This window comes from Microtus pennsylvanicus, chromosome 22, assembly GCF_037038515.1.
Source record: "Microtus pennsylvanicus isolate mMicPen1 chromosome 22, mMicPen1.hap1, whole genome shotgun sequence".
NCBI classification, from domain to species: domain Eukaryota; kingdom Metazoa; phylum Chordata; class Mammalia; order Rodentia; family Cricetidae; genus Microtus; species Microtus pennsylvanicus.
In genome coordinates, this window is record NC_134600.1 from 18,593,383 (window position 1) to 18,610,714 (window position 17,332).

Below are 17,332 nucleotides of genomic sequence, written 5' to 3' on the forward strand. Positions count from 1 at the left end.
ACATAGACATTGACATAGTACATGCACACATAATACAAGTAAATGCGTGCACACACGCATGCACAGTTTTAAGACAGAAGAGGAGAGTGGTCTGGAGAGGTAGCTCTTCCAAGATACTTGCTGTTTGGTTCCCAGAACCTATGTCAGCTCACAAGTACCTGTAAGTCCATTTACTGGGATTCAATGTCCTCTTCTGGCCTCTGAGGGCCCTAGGCATGCACATGGCACATAGACATGCATGCCAGCAAAACACATGAAATAAAAACTTTTTTATCTTTTAGTAAAGAAAAAGGGAGAGGAGGAGGGACAGGGAAAACAGCTTAGGATAAAAACCTTGATTCATTCCAGTGCCCATCTTCAATATCAGGGTACAGAGCTTATACAGTGTTACCCAAAGTCAGTTTCTGCAGTATGAAACAAAATCTATGACCAACACACTGTTGGAAATAGAGTGTAAAAGGCAAGGTTTAGCATTCAGAAAGACCTGAGTTCAACACCCAACTTTTTCACTTAGCACATGGCTACCCTTAGAAAGTATTCCAAACAACTTTGCATACATAAATATCTCTACCTGTAAATTGAGTTCTTTATGATTACTATTATAATTTTGATTAGTATTTATTACATCTAAGGTTGTTTTGAAAACCAGGGATCATGTAGAAAAAAATAAAACTCGGAGGTTGCTTGGAACTGAGCATGGGTTGTTCTAACAGCCTGTTCAGATCTCAGAACTTTATAAACTCAAAGTAAAGTTTTAGGATCTAAGGCCAGTTTTGCTAGAGACTTTAAAAGATGAACACAGCTTATAAAACATACATTGATAATTCAGGCATGTGAGTCTTGAAAGGCTAAAAGGAAAAGTCAGTGTGTGTTTTTATCTGGAAAGGATGTCTCTGACTGTTCACTGCTAGTGAGCTTAGGAAGAAAGTCATGCCCTGTACCTCAAGAGGCAGTCCTTACGTGGGACATGGAGGTGCTGTCCCCTCACTTGCGGGGCCAAGACAGAAAGATCAGGAGTCCAAGGACAGCCAGGACTGCGTAGCAAATTCCAGACTAAACAGCTACTTAAAAGTGACACTAGATTCCCCTCCATCCACTCTCCAAAAGAAAACAAACAACTCCTTCATCTATGAGTATTAAGTATGCAAATCATATCCTGTGTTCACGCTTGTAATCTACCCACACCTTTGGGAAAAACTAACCTAGAGATACTACAAATACAGAGAATCATCCTAAACGAATGTCCCTGTGCTTGGAGCTGAGATCTGATTGCAGTATATGCGAAGTTGTTTCTTTTCTATTTCTCAAAATAAAAAGTTCATTTTCATAGCCAATTTGCCAGATGCAGCTCCATCTCTAGAAGCAAAGGAAATCAAATTTGGTCAATAGAAGATTCATTTGCTAAAACATTCATGCTCGCATTGAATGCGTTTCTGTTTTTCTGATGTTCTTGAGGCTGAATTGTCACTCTGACATTGGTTAACCCCAATATTCGTCATCAGAAGTTCAGAGTGGTCTACATAATAGGCAGCCAATGAAACTTTGGTGTGAGATTTCAACCTGAGCGCAGGATTTCATCCTCTTGGGATTGTTTGCCATTTCGATATCCTATGAATTTGCTGTCAGTGAAAGTTTCAAGATAGATCTTACTGTTTAGTAATCTGTCCCTTTTTATGTCAGAAACAGTTTAGAAGCTGAAAGCCTCCATGCTTTATGAGGGGATTGATTCACTCAGACAACTGTAAGAAAGAAAAATCTAATTGTGGGACGTTGTGTGTTGTGCTTGTCATGTCTTGAACATCAATATGAAAATCCTGCTGATGAGGATGCCTCAAGGTTTATGGGATAAAGATAGATGATAGGCAGACTGTAGATAGATAGGCAGTTGATGGCTAGAAATATAGATGATCCACAGACGAATAAATGATAAATTAATAGAATGAGAGAGATAGATTATTGGAAGATGACAGATATAATAATGTGTGGTGTAAATCATGTTATTATTTATCTAAACAACCAGATATTTCCCACTAGAGCAGCTTTTCCACTCTACCAAGTATTCATGATATATAAAGGTATTATATTATATGACTGGATAATTTGTTTTTAAATAAACTATAGTGGAGTGAGTGTATTGCAGTTCAGTGCTTATAGGTGTTTGCTTAGCTGTGAGGATGCACAAAAGCCAGGTTCATTGCATACAATGCATGCAACTTGCCAAGAATAATTAGAAGAAAGAAAACAGGTTTGCTTGCAGAATTCATTTTGTTTTTGTGTAGCCTCAGCACATGCTAAGGTTTCCCCCACACACACTCCAAACAGACCATATTATTAAAAGCTAAATTTGGAGAAATGGTGTTACTATGCTAAATAACTAACTTAAGAACTGGCATTTTTTGCCCTTCCAATGTAATCTGGAATCTGAAAATCAAATAACATACAATTTGGACAAAACTTTAAGATTTGCAGAATCCATATCTCTGACATTTTAAATAATTGAAAACTTTTTTAGACAGTGTCTGTCTGTCCTGACTGTCCTTCAACTCCCTGTGTAGATAAGGCTAGCCTTAATTTATGATTGATAGAAGAGAGCCAAGCCTAGGGAAGTGCTTCTGCGTTTTATAAGAAAGCTGGCTGAGCAGGGACAGAGGAAGCAAGCCAGTAAGCAGCATGTCTCCACATCTCTTCTTCAGTTCCTGCCCCCAGGGCCCTGCCATGAAGTCTCCTGATGATGGAGTATAACCAGTCAGCTAAAATAAGCCCCGTCCACTCTAAGTTGTGCTTGTCATGATGCTTATTAAAGCCATAAAAAGTAAACTAGACACAGGGTAGGAGTCAGCGGCTGCACTATTGAATGTCCGTGTGAGGTTTGGGGTTTGTGCCTGCAGATTGTAGATAGTGACGATGGTGATGCTGCTGCTGAGGGAGTCTAGCCAGACCCACAAAAGAGTCCTTGTTTAAGAGCTGAGCTGCTTTGCACTCCACGAAGGTGTCGCGTGTCCTGACAAGGACAGCATATTACCAGTGGCACACGTGTTTTCAGCAGTATTCTCCCTTTAATTATGTCACCTAGGAAACACCCATTACCCTGGCAAGGCCCCTTTCCTAATCAGACTTCTTGGGTTAAGTAATAAGAAACACAAGAGCTTCGACCTGCAGCATACGGTGGGGTTTAATTAGACATTCATTTAAATATTCGTTGGGGATCAACAACCTCCAATGTTACTCATAAGAAAGTATTTCATGAGGGGTTTGAGAAAGATTTCCAACATTTTGAACCATTTTTGTTTAAGAAACATTACCAGTAAACAACACGTGCAATGGTATGAAAATTCTGAAAACATATCCTTTGGGGACTTTAAAGTCACTAATATATTATCATTATTTTTCACTCAAACTTGTTTCTAGCCGTGGAGAGTTTTTTTTCTTAATTAAAATATTATTATGTTATTTCCTTCTTTAACTTCCTCCCTTCAAACTCTTCCACGGCCCCTTCTTCACTCCCTATTAAATAGATGGCCACTTTTCTTTAATTGTGACTGTTACCCAGTAAGAGTCATCCTTGGGGCTGAAGAATTCATTTTCTTTCAGCAGTCCTTGGGTCTCTATAATCCTTTGCTTGACTGGTAAAGTGATGGCAGTAGGGTTTACTCTAAAATCCATAACTTTACAAGCCCTGGATAGTTCGCCAGGTTTCCAGCCTCAGGCATGATCTTCCGTTGATGGATTTTAAGTCCAATTACATAGTTATTGTTTACAGCCAAGATAGTGGTTACCACTATTGCAACATTGGGGGTTATCTTACCATGCTGGTATTGTTGGGGTTCATAGCCATCATAGCTGAGTATAGCTGTTGGTTGCTTCCTTCTTGCTTGCATTGAACCGGATTCGTCATCTGGATGACGAATATTAATTCTCTGGGAGGAGGCTTTCACATCATATCCAGCTCAACTCCTCTAAGTCTTGCGTATGAAGCACATGGTGTCTTTAGCAATAAGGACTTACCTTCACCTTCTGGAAGGAAGCCAAGGCCAGCAGCAGTAGCCTATATTGTTCTACGAATCTCTTGGTCAGCCCTGATGAACAACCAAAAGGTGATTTCTCGTGCTTGTTACTAGAGTTTTTTAAACTAGTCTCTTGGGAGGGAACATTATCGGCTTAAATAGCATAACCCATTTTAAGATATACATATGTTTAGACTTCTATGTATTATATGTAATTTTAGGTAAATAAGAAACAGTATGTTTTCTCATGGTCTTTTCAAGCATCTTTAGTGCTGTTTTTCCCCTCCCTCCTCCCTCTCCTTCTGTATTGATCTCCTTCTCCTTTCAGTATTTTTCTTAGTTCCTTCCATTTATCTCCAGATTTTATTTTATTTTACCGCTGGATAGTATTCCACTGTGTATACGACCACATTTTCATCATCCATTTGGCAGTAAACGGACATTGGGTTATTTCCATTCCCAATTAGCTGTGGAAAATTTTTGAAATTGTAATGTGGAATAGGTGCTTTGGGCAGGAAGATTGAAGTCCTGAGTCCTAATGGGACATGAAAAGGAAGGCAATACCTGGTCTTGCTCCCCACCTCACAAGGCAGATGGTTAATCAGAAAAGATAGTTGAGTCCTGACCTCTGGTCGAGATCACCCTGTTGGTGATAGGAGGTGGACTTACCTGAGTGGATACAAGGATGCATAGGGATGAAATGTTTTCGTGGAATAGAGGCTTTTCTGTGCTTGTAGGCTGAAAAGGAAGTTTCAGAATCAGAGTGGGGATTTTCATTTTATCTTATTAATGTGCTAAGCATTGAGCCTGGAACCTTAAGTGTTCTGTCTCAGGGCTATCTCCCAATCCACAAACTAGGGAATTTAATTAAATGATCTTTTCCTAATTTTAAGCTTGAAAACTTCCGTCTTTCAAACGCGGCATCTATCTTCTAAGATTGTGTGATCACAAATTGCAAACCTCGGTTTCACCAACTTCCTGACCTGCCTGTTTCAGACTGTTGATGATTCACTGTTGGAATCTTGGGGATCACTAATGACTTACCCCTTATTTCAGTTTCACCTTCTCAGGTCCCTTGCCGGGCCTTTTTATGTTTTCTGGCCCTTTCAGATCCTCCCTCAACCTCCGGACCGTATCCCTTCCTGTGCCTCCCCTGGCAGGCTCTCTCCACAGCATCCTTTGTAAGCTGTCTTTGTACTAATCTCTCCCAAAGACCACTGCAGACACAGCACTTTAATTTTAACTAGTGCACAGAAATAGAGAAGCGGAGCATGCATCTGGGGTCCCAGGCAGCGTGTGATATATGCACACATGGGGTAATGTCTAAATAGGTTAATCGCACTTACATCTTCAGCCACCTGTCATGTTTGTGGTAAAATTATTTTAAATCCTTCTAGATTTTTTTAAATGTGAAGCAAGTAATTATTTTCTGTCATCACTGTTCTGTGAGGTGATACCTAGAGCCCTTTGTTTCCATCTGGTTGTAATTTAGGGCCTGGTGATCAACCTCTTCCCCTAACTCACCCCCTCTTTGCAGCTCCGAGATCAACATCAATACGTTGCATATATGGGCAAGATCCTGTGGATCTCTTTCTGTGCCTCTTCTCTCGCTGAACATACATCTCTATCATCCCAACTGTCACAAGTAACATGGTTGAATATTTTTATGAATGGATGATATTCTATCAAGTGCAAGTACCACCATGCAATGTATTCCTTATTTGATAAACTCTTACGTTCTTTTCATTTTTCACCTATCGGGACTAGAGCTGCAGTGAGCATGAGTACACATATCTTCTGAACATAATTCTTTCCTTTAATATGTATGCCCAGTAGTGGGATGATGTTTCTATAACTGTAGTACTTACCCAATTCCTATGTGCCAGACACTATGCTAAGTGTTCCATCTCTCTTCGTCTTTTGACAGTTTCACACAGTAAGTGCTATGGTCATTCCTGTTTTACAGATGTGAAAATTGGTCTTGAGAGAGTGTTTTAAAGGTAACCTAACTAGGAAAGTTTAACTCTAAAACCCAAGCAGTATGTCACAAGACTCTTTGAGCATGAAAAGCAATGATGACCAGCTCAAGAGCTCAGTCTGGGAAGATCACAATGGACTATGAAAGGGTCAATCAGTTATCTCTGGTGGAAAACATTTATTGAAGCCTTTTAGAGAGATGGCAAAGGAAGCACGTGGCTGGATTCCGTTTACTAAGTAGTTCTGATAGGGGTATGGTGAGTGTTTCTTGGATTTGGATCTGTTGCGAGCTTGGCACCTCCTGGGTGGAAGTAATTAATATGTGTGTCGCCCTCAAGAGCTTGTCAGGTTCCCTCAGTCTCAGAAGCTACCCTCTCCACAACGTGCGTTGTTACTTAATATCTCCAGTTCACATACCTCTGTCAGGTCAGCTTCATATGGCCACCTGCCAAGGGAAACCCTTCAGGGGTTTATGACCTCTAGTCAAGGTCTTCTCTCCAGGGCTTGGATATCACCACAGGATCTATAGCTGGGCTCATCTGACTCTCATCTGTCTCTCAAGGTCTTGTTGAAGTATCCCACCCAGGTGTCCCGGATGAGGGAGGTGTGGCTCACCTCTGTGATAGGAGTTTCCTGTCTAAGTGACACCTGAAATACAGTTTCTCAAGACCTGGGACCTAGTAAATGCTCAATAAGTGTAGAATACACACATTGAATACTGTATCTGTTTAAAATTGAAAACTTCAGGAATTTTTACTTCTGTTTTTATTTTCAGTATTCTGCAAACGTATGTCACCCTCACCGTCCCCACCAGTGACTATTTCCAGAACAGATGGAGCAACTTGCTTTACTTATCCAAACCTTTTCATTTTGTTTTGTTGTTTTTCTTTTCTGTTTTGAATGCAAGAAGCCTTCTGGTAGAATATTAAAAGAATTCTGCCTTATCAGTAGGACACCATTCTTTGGCAGGAGACCTTTTCTGGCCTAAATCACACGATATTTCTACTTAAATATACCTACCTAGTAAAGAGAAGGTGCAAATGAAAATAATGTTAGGAACATTACCTTTTGTAGAATTTGACAATGGAAGAGGCAGTGTTTTGTAAGTAACATCGAATTGGTTTTTATTTTATTATTTTTTATTTTTTAATTTTTTTGGGGGGGGGGTTTTGGGGACAGGGTTTTTTTGTAGCTTTGGAGCCTGTCCTGGAACTTGCTCTGTAGACCAAGATGGCCTCGAACTCATAGAGATATGCCTGTCTCTGCCTCCTGAGTGCTGGGATTAAAAGCATCTGCCACAACCGCCTGGCAAATTGTATTCTTATAATACTTCATATAGTACTATTTTGTATTCCGAATTTACAAATCAGCAAAGAAGACACAGAAAGATTCAGTAATGTCTTCCCAAGTTTACATAGCTAGTAAATGGAAGATTTTGAACCCAGGTACTTTCTGTTCAGACACTCAGTTAATGAATGAGCACATACAGCCTATTATATATCAAGTATGTTTTTTGATCTATAGTAGGTATATATACTAATAGGTATAATGGATGTGTACTTACTGATAGCACTGTGTGAGTACTCAATCAAGATATTCACTGGCTGCCGTGTAAAAGTAAACTATGGCTTAATGCTAGTTGAGTCATTTTAATTTTAAAACATATGAGTTGCCTAAAGCATCCTTTTTTACTTTTCAGATTTTACATGCTGTACCAATTCATACTTAATTAAAAGAAAGCAATTGCAAAGTGTCTGGGAAATAGTCAGTTATTGCCAGGTTTCAAGAATCAGCATTCTAAAATCTACCAAAAAAAAATTGTAAACTGGGAAAAAGAAAGCATAAAATTCGTTTTTAGCTGCTTTTGAAGTGCTGACAGGTATTACTAATTATATTATCATTTACATTTTGGAGCCTTAGAATTTTAGATTTGGATGAGAGTTTTGGGTCATCTGGACCAACTTGCTACCTCATGTCAGAAATAGTAACATGATATTTTAAAAATAAAATATTTAAAAATATTCCTATATCATTTGTATAGCATCAGTAGAGATAGCGATGGGTTGTTTGGGGGGTTTTATTCATTTGTTTGTTTATTTTATTTTTCACAATACCATTTAACAATGAACCTGTGGCTAGTGTGGTATTAGACTAGCTAGCCGGTGCAGTCCTGGAGGGTTCACTGTGCTCATTTCTTGACTACATCTTAGAAATCTGCTTTATGTCACTACCAGAATTGTTCATTTAGGAACTGTTTTGTATTCGCTCTGTTCCCATAAAGCAGAAGTCAACAGCAAATGTTGCCTGTCTCCTGTTGTCATAGATAAAGGTTCCTAAGGCACAGACACACTTGCTCTTTAGTGTAGTGTTTGTTTTTTTTGTTTTGTTTTCGTTTTTGTGTGTGTGTTTTTTTTTTTTTTGCTTTTCAGTTGTTTTGGCTTTGATTTTATTTATTTGTGGTGCTGGGCAGTTGAAGCCAAGGCCATATGAAGGATGAACAAGTGTTTCCACACCAAGTGTGTTGTGTGATCATTTGAGTGCATTCCAATGATAAAGCTTGCTTTGCATCAGAGGGCAGAGCTAGCCACTAGCTGACCAACATTAACCATAGAGCTTTTGGAGGTCTGAGAACAGGTAGAGAGACAGGAAGTAGTAAAGTAGGACTTACCAGGGTTCTCAGCCATTTAGATGGAGGAAGAGCAGAGATGGCAGGTCACTGGTTATTTCTCTGATCAGTCAGGTTCTTACCGTGGAATCTGACTCCCGGTGGTTTTTTTTTTATTAATAAAGAATAATTATTAAGTGCATCACAGAGCATCATGTCGTCTGTGGCTCTTTGTTTTATCTGAAGAAGGCTCAGAAAGGTGGTGGCAGCAGAGACAGTGCTGCCAAGAAAGACTAAATCATTGTCTGACATTTTGAAAAAAAAAATGTCTGTCCATCAGTGCTCCAAAGTATTGCAGTTCATGTGTGTGTGTTTATTTCATTTATTTCCTAATACATTCATCATGCGTCCTAGCCAGGGTCACGATTGCTCTGACAAAATACCATGACTACAGCAACCTCCAGAGTACAGGCTCACTTGGCTTACGCCACACAATCACTGCTCATCATCAAAGATGGTCAGGACAGGAATCACGCAGGGCGGGAGCCTCGAGTCAGGAGCTAATTCCGGGGCCGTGAAGGAGAGCTGCTTACCGATTTGTTCATGACTTACTCAGCCTGCTTTCTTTTAGGGGTACAGGGGGTTCAATACAGAGTTTCTCCGTAGCTTTGGAGCCTGTCCTGGAACTAGCTCTTGTAGACCAGACTGGTCTCGAACTCACAGAGATCCACCTGCCTCTGCCTCCCGAGTGCTGGGATTAAAGGCGTGCGCCACCACCGCCTGACTTTCAGACTGCTTTCTTATAGAACCCAGGACTACTTGTCCAGGAATGAAGCCACCCACAATGGGCTAGGCCTTCTCATGTCAATCACTGATTAAGAAAATACCCTACAGGGTTGCCTACGGCCCCATCTTATGAAGGCATTTTCTTAGTTGAGGCTCACCTCACAGTAGCTCCAGCCTTTGTCGAGCTAACATAAAATTAGCCAGCACGGCCTGTCAGCTTAGCATGTAAAACCCATCACTGTTAAGCCACAACCGTCCCTTTCTCGTTCTTCTCCAAGATCACACATTAATAAAGACATCACAGCATTAAAACATCTTGCAAACTTAAAAAGTTCCACAGCGTTACCAATTCAAACACTTTAAACGTTATATCTTAAAAATATCTGTTCTCTTTTAAAATACAAAGGCTCTGTAAAGCTCCAAAATCCTTTTTATTTTTAAGTTTAAAGTCGTTCAACGGTTGAGTCCTGTAAAATCAAAAATAAATACTGCCTTTTATCAAGAGGGAACAACCAGGGCACAGTCACTATCTAAACAAAACCAAACAAAACTCCAGCAGTATAAATAATTTAATATCAACTATATGGATATTACCATGATCATCTGTACTCCCCCAAGGGGCTTGGGTCACTTCTTTTTTTTTTTGTTTTGTTTTTTGTTTTTTGAGACAGGGTTTCTCTGTGGTTTTGGAGCCTGTCCTGGAACTAGCTCTTGTAGACCAGGCTGGTCTCAAACTCACAGAGATCCGCCTGTCTCTGCCTCCCAAGTGCTGGGAGTAAAGACATGCGCCACCACCACCGCCCGGCCTTGGGTCACTTCTCTGACTCCACCATCTGCAGCACACACAGTTTCCTTCAGGCCAGCTCAGTCCAGCTTTTCTGCACCACTGCTACCGTTCTTGGTGGTCATCTCATGGCAGAGGCAGGAGGATCAGAAGTTCTAGGCCAGCCTGGGCTACACCCTTCCATGCCTTCAAAACTAGCATCACGTATGAGACTCGTACTCGTACATTATGGCAGCGAGAGGTCTAACCTTGGCTACTTCTGGTACGTAACTTCTGTGTGCTGAAACCGAGAAAACACTTCCCAGATTTCACCTCAACAGCACTAGTCTCTTCTTAATCACCGCTAATTTATCAGCTCTCAACACCCAATGGTTTTCCAGCCCAAAGTTCCAAAGTCCTCCCCGCCAAAAGCAACACGGTCAGATCTGCTACAGCAGGACCACTCCTGGTACCGAATCTGTCCTATTTAGGGTGATCATTGCTGTGATGAAACTCCATGACCAAAGCAACTTTGGGAGGAAAAGTTTTATTTGTCGTAAGCTTCATCATCACTGTTCATCTCTGAAGGAAGACAGATCAGGAATTCAGAAGGGTTAGAACCTGGAGGCAGGAGCTGATGCCCAGGCCCTGGCGGGCAGCTGCTTACTGCATTGTTCCATATTAATTGCTCCACTTGCTTTCCTTTAGAAACCAGGACCACCTACCATGGGTGTCGCCACTCACAGTGGCCTGGGGTGTCCAGAGACATCACTAGTTAAGAAAATACACTCCAGGCTTGCCTATAGCCTAATCTTTTATGGAGAGGTTCTTTGTCGGTTGAGGTTCCCTCCTCTCTGACTACTCTAGCTTGTATCAAGTTGACATAAAATTAGCCATTATACTATGCGGAACAAAATTATTGAAATGATTGTGGTAGCCTGAATGACATGAGTACAAGGAGTACAGACACAGCTTGACTATATTCTCATAACATTTAGTAATTACATACACACACACACACACACACACACACACACACACACACACACATCCATACTTTCCTTTCTGAAGCTGGTTTAACTAGGAAAAAATAAGGGCCTATTGTTTCTTTCTTCAGAAAGTCAAATGGCTGCATTTTCCCTGGAGTATAAGTACCTTGATTATATCAGTAATGGGCTTCTGAAGAGATACATAAGAATATAGTTATGACTATTGATGATAATTACTGGTACTGCATATATTAGTGGCTTGGAGAATTAAATTGTATTTAGATATCCCCTTCAGTAAAGCCTTCTCCAAATCTGCCCCTCACCACCTTGTCCCACCATCCTGGCCCTGGCCCTGCACAGCTACCATGAGGGGCTCCCTTCGAGTTTTTAGAACAGGCCAACTCCTTGCTACTCCTCCCTCAGGTCTTCTTCTTCTTGCCCCTTATATCTTCCATCTAGCCTTCCTTCAATGTCAGAGCTAGCTTCCTTGGCCGCTATGTCTCCTGTAGCCCATCCCTGACATTTGCTGAGTCATGACTAGTCCACACTTGGGTTTTGTGTGTGCTTGACTGATAGGAAGGAATAGTACTGCTCTTTGCTGGAATGTGCTTTTCCAGGGCTCGAGCGGAGTCTGCCTAGGTCCCCACTGCCTTTTCTAGTTTCTGATTTATCAGGTACACGTGTGTGTGTGTGTGTGTGTGTGTGTGTGTGTGTGTGTGTGTGTGTGTGTGTAGAGAGAGAGAAAAAAAATATATAGGTGTCACAAAATTATTGAAATGGCAGAGATTTTAATACGTATTTACACTCTTTAAGAATTCTCTTCTAACTTAGTGAATGAAGTCATTGTCTGTTCAGTCCCATATCAGTGAATACCAGATACTGTGTTTCTGTGCTTCTAAGTTAGTGACATGGATGTATGTGTGCTGGCGATGTGACTGAAACTAACCCAGCAGAAAATTTGGCAACTAGGAGGTAGCCATGGGTTCTGTAACTGGGACCGTTCTTGAGAGTGCATGTAGCTTCATTAATAACATGAACAAATAATGAGAGTCGGAGCTCCTGTTAGGAAACTGAAGCCCTCTGAGACTTAAAGTCACGGTGCTTGAGAAAGTTTGGACACAGTAATTAGACAATTGAGTGTGTGTACTACCATTTTTCTCAGGGAGAAAAAAAAACTGTGATAAAGCATTTTGACCACCCTTTAAGCGAGGCCCAGAAGGTCCTATTCAGCTATTCGAAAAATAGTTCAAGACAGTACTCTTTATAGCGTACGAATGTCAAATCACTGATCTACTAGTCAAAAGATTTCAAAGGTTGTTTAATAGATGTGTTTGTTATACCATAAAGAGCTATTTTAGGAAGACAAGCAATCACTGTAGGAGCTGGTACTGGACTCCATAGAACTGAGCCCATGTCCCTGAGGAAATCAGCACCCTCACTGACTCCTAGCGCCGTGCTCAGATGAAGCTGTTCAAGCAAACTTAAATCATCCGCTGCCTCCTGTCTGTCCTTCTCACCTTAGTGGTCTAGAAGGCTCTGGGAAGGTGGTTCCTCTCCTGCTTTTCCCAGGGGATGCTGTCTGCTAGAACACAGACTCACCTATGAGCAGGGTGGGAGCCATGGGTGGTGACTCTCATGCCCGGAGAACACAGTTTCCCACCATCATCATGTTCATGAATGATGATGGAATGCCCAGTGTGACACAGAATGATCATATGTGTTAAAGCATATAAGAGACAGAATAATGAGCCAGGCAGTGGTGGTGCATGCCTTTAATCCCAGATCTCTGTGAGTTCAAGGCCAGCCTGGTCTACAAGAGTTAGTTCCAGGACAGGCTCCAAAGCTACAGAGAAACCCTGTCTCAAAAAACCAAAAATAATAATAATAATAAAATTAAAATAAAGTAGAGAGAACAATGAGACTATCATATGTGGTGCTCCTGATAGCTAGTTCTTGCCCACTTCATGGTATGGGTGTGTGTGTGTGTATGTGTGTTTGGCACTTGCAAGCTTGTGTATGTGGACTTTATGTATTTGGACTTGTGTGTTTATGTATGTGTACTTGTGAATCAGAAGCTTTCTATGGGCTCCCCTTAAACTCAGATTCTGTAACAGTTTTCCCCTACCTTCACCTACAGATAGCATGCTGACAGTACCCCTTTTGTGGAACCTGTCAAAGGACAGCTTTCCTTTCTTGTGCAGCTGGCAACGGGCAGGAATTGACCTGTCACATTTCTGTATCCCCTCTTTAGAGATCAATTAATGTAGTAATAGGAGCGGCGGGGCTGCGCCCCCAGCACCCGGCCACCCACATGGCTAGCTCTAGCTTATGCCCCGAAATAATTACATGGAAACTGTATTCTTTTAAACACCGCTTGGCCCATTATATCTAGCCTTTTCTCTGCTAACTCTCGCACCTGGACTAGTCCATTTGTTATAATCTGTGTAGCCCACGAGCTGCCTTACCAGGAATGATCTTAACCTGCGTCTGCCTGGAGTGGGAGAATCATGGCGACTCCTTGACTCAGCTTCTTTCTCCCAGCATTCTGTTCTGTTTACTCCACCCACCTATGTTTTAACCTATGAGGGCCAAGCAGTTTCTTTAGTGCTTAACCAATGAAATCAACAGATTGAAATATGACACTCCCACATCAAATTAACTAGCTTTGGAGACACGCCTGTGCTTAAGGATGGTCACTGACGGCAGATGCCTCCTTCTCCCCACTCTGTTACCAAAGCCAAAGATGCGTGCTCACTCTGTGGGCTCTTCATGTTAGGAATTCATCCTGAATTCATTCTAGAATCCAGAGTACACAGTGTTTCCATGGAAAATTAGTCGACATTTGGGGAAAAATACCAGCAAGAGCAAGAAATAACAAAGCGCTTTCTAGTGTTTCTCATCGCTTCGTTCTGTATTAATTCAGCCAGGATCATTATGTCCCAAATTGTCAGGTCTTGCATCTTTTCTAACTTGATCATTGACTGAGGCCTCCAGCGTGTGTTTCACCCCCTGGCTGGCCAGCGAAGTTTTGGGAAATTACTTGGGGGCTTTGCCAATATTATGTTTACATTTCCTCATTGCCACGCCAGCTTTGCCCTCTCAGAACCCACTTACCTCTATGAGTACTCGGCCCTGAGTTGTGGCGATTCCTCTCCAACTGTTTCTGCTTTGCACATTTGAATAGCTGGAGAGTCTTACAATGCTTTTAGAGAACAGGAAATGGCATATAAATGGTAAGTATGTAATCATATTTTCACGTGTGAAATCAGCAGTTATAGGAAGTAGATAATTGCCTGCAGTGACACACAATGCTCTCTATGAACTCAGTGGCGTTCCTGAGGGAAAATATGGAGCTAACAAAGGGAGGGACATTCCATTAAAAACAATCTTATCTCCAATTCAAAAATGCGTTTGAAAAACCTTGGCTTTATTGTAGACTATTGTATTCAATGATTTCTCTTGACAGATGAGTGGAATTTTTATAGTTTAAGGCATGGAAAATGAGTTTTCTATACCTTTCTTTTCATAGTGACAAGATGACTCAAATGAATGGAATAAGCCAAGAAAACTGACATGTACCTGGGGTTGTAGCTTTAAATTTTTCTGGTGTGTAGCTCTTATCTTTAGAAGTCTTAATTCACTCTTGTGTCAGAAGAAATATTAGCAGGAAGTAATATTGCAAGATCTAGTTTCTGGTTTTGAAACAAATATGTGATCCCCACAGTTACGCCCAGTTGTGTGTCTTAGATAACGTGTTTAATTCTGAGATTAGATAACATGTTTAATTCTGAGAAACTGTTCGTTGGCTCACTAGTTGATGATTCCATGTACTCCGTGACATTGACTGACACTTTTATTTCATAGATGGCACTAATCAGTTAATGATTCCAAATGTACTTTCTTACTGTCCTTTCTCTGAAGTTCAAATCTTTCCTTTCCTTTCTTTGCCTCTCTTTTTCTGGCCTCTCTTATCCCTGCTATCCTTATTTGTACCCCACCGCATTTTCACACAAGGTCTGGCTAGTTGTAAGGGACAGTCGTGATCATCAGCCGCTGTGGTGGTAGCAAATGTCTGAGAGGGGCAGCTGAGCAAGAGAATCTTGTTCGTTTTGACTCATGGTTTCAGAGGATTTGCTGTCATACTCGAGCAATCATTTATCTCCATGTGTCTATATAAATCTAAAGAAAAGACGGGGTGAACTTTTCAGTTGAAATAAATAAAAGATTCAAGGAAAGACAGGGAAGAGCATTTGCACAGGAGGAGCGAATACACCCCTGTATTGGATTGCTGGAGGAGTCCCAGGTCTGGTCTTTTTTCTTTAGTCATAAGGACATGAGAATGGTTCTTTCAGAGTGTTTTGGGTCTACTTTTCTTTTTTATTTTTTTCCATTTTTCTTTTTTAACATGGTCTTGCTTAAGTAGCCCAAATTGGTCTCAAATTCCCAATCCCCCTGCCACAGTCTCCCAAGTGCTGTGAACATAGGCAAAAAGAATAAAGTAAAATTACCAAGTCTTATTTTCATGCTTTAATAAGTGTCCTGCTCCTGTAAAGCAGAGATGAGTGACCAGTCCATCATTGGAAGCAGTAAAGCATCACCTTGCACCTGTCTGGTTTCCGCCCTTACAGGAAGAGGAGGAGGAGTGATGAGGGACGGGGGTAGACATATCTACATTACTGTTAGCAAGGAAGAGATTTTACTTTCACTTTAGTAGATGACGGGATCTGAATTAAGGCCTAAGAATCTATTTGCCTTTTATTCCTGTGAAGTTCTGTGTCTACTTTGGTTGGTTTGGCTGTTTGTGTGCCGTCCAGCCTGGTACATGGTGGTCGGAATGTATAGTAAGCAAAAACTTTCCATCTCATGACTAGTTCGTAGAGGGGTGAAGGAAAGCTCGGAAGTTCCTACCTTGCCTTCATGGGTGCACCCTCCCTGAGAACAGGGCTCCATTCAGCCCCACCTAGTATAGATGCTACCTTTTCCCAGTCTGCACCGTAGTCTTGGGTCTCAGTCTTTATTGCATGGACCTGTTATCATCATTGCAAATGTGCATTATGCCAGTGGAAAATGCCCTGTTTTACTCAAAGGAAAATGCAAACTAATATCTTTTTTTTTTTTTAGTAAGAGTACTCATTCTTTTGCAAAGGTACTGTACACCACCTATCTGCTTTCTGTGGTACACAACTACATCCCTGCTGTAGGAAGTCTTACAGCCCGTGGTTACCCACCCACTGGGGCGTGGCCTCTTATACTATTGATGCTGATGTAGAGCATATGTCCAGCCTCTTTTCTGGCTGCGGGATTCTGTTTCTGATCTCCATTCAAGCAGAGGATTCTGATTTGTGAGTCTACCCCTAAGTAAACAAACATTTATTTCTCAGTTCTGAGCTAGTATGGGATTTCTTATAAGCGTCCTTCTTCGTTATCCCATGTTGTGAAGCATGTGTGGAGAAATGCATGGCTTTGAATAAGCTTGAGGTCGCATGGCTCCTGCTGCTGCTCAGAGTCGCCATCTTGTTAATCGATGCCACTTTGATGGCTTTCTCTAGCTCTCCGAAAATTATTCCTTAGAAACTCCTGTGGAAACTGCAGTATTCTGGACCAGATCACCATGAATCCAAAACCATTGGCATGCCAATTTCTATCCTTAAGGTAGAATGTGCATGCTAGTGCTCTAAGTGTAGAAAGAATGGAAGTCACAGAATGCATTTTTTGGAGGTCTTGGCATGCCACTTTGGGCTCTTTCTCGAAGGATGTTCCCATTTCCCTCAAAGGAGGAGGATGGCATCAATCTGGGCCAGCTCCCTTGAGAGGCTTTATCCTTTCCAGAAGTTGCCTTTGAAACGTCGCTTTCATAGTTACATATCTGGGTTTCTGAGATTTCGAGTTTTTGAAGATGGTTCAGTACCACATGCAAGCCCTTGTAGAGTAAAAGGGCTGGTGCTGGGAAGGGACAGAAGACGGTGACAAGTAATAGGCAAATCCACTGTAGGGTTTTAAAGCAGCTATGATTCCCTCAAAGATGCCCAACATTTCATCCTTATGTTAGAACTTGAGGAATAATCAACTGTATGGAAAGAGACATGTAAATATCTACTTATCTACGACACATACATGCACATGTAGACACTGCTCCATTTGGACAGCTGTGTAATTAAAGCAAATAGATAAAGGATGTTACAAGTGCACCGTGCCATATCTTTAAATG

At 41.3% G+C, this 17,332-nt stretch overlaps 1 protein-coding gene across 7 annotated transcripts in view; it reads left to right on the forward strand.

Moving 5' to 3' along the window:
• The window catches only part of Dlgap1 (DLG associated protein 1), a 792,565-nt gene that overhangs the window by 271,840 nt on the left and 503,393 nt on the right, over positions 1 to 17,332 (forward strand). The window lies entirely within an intron of this gene.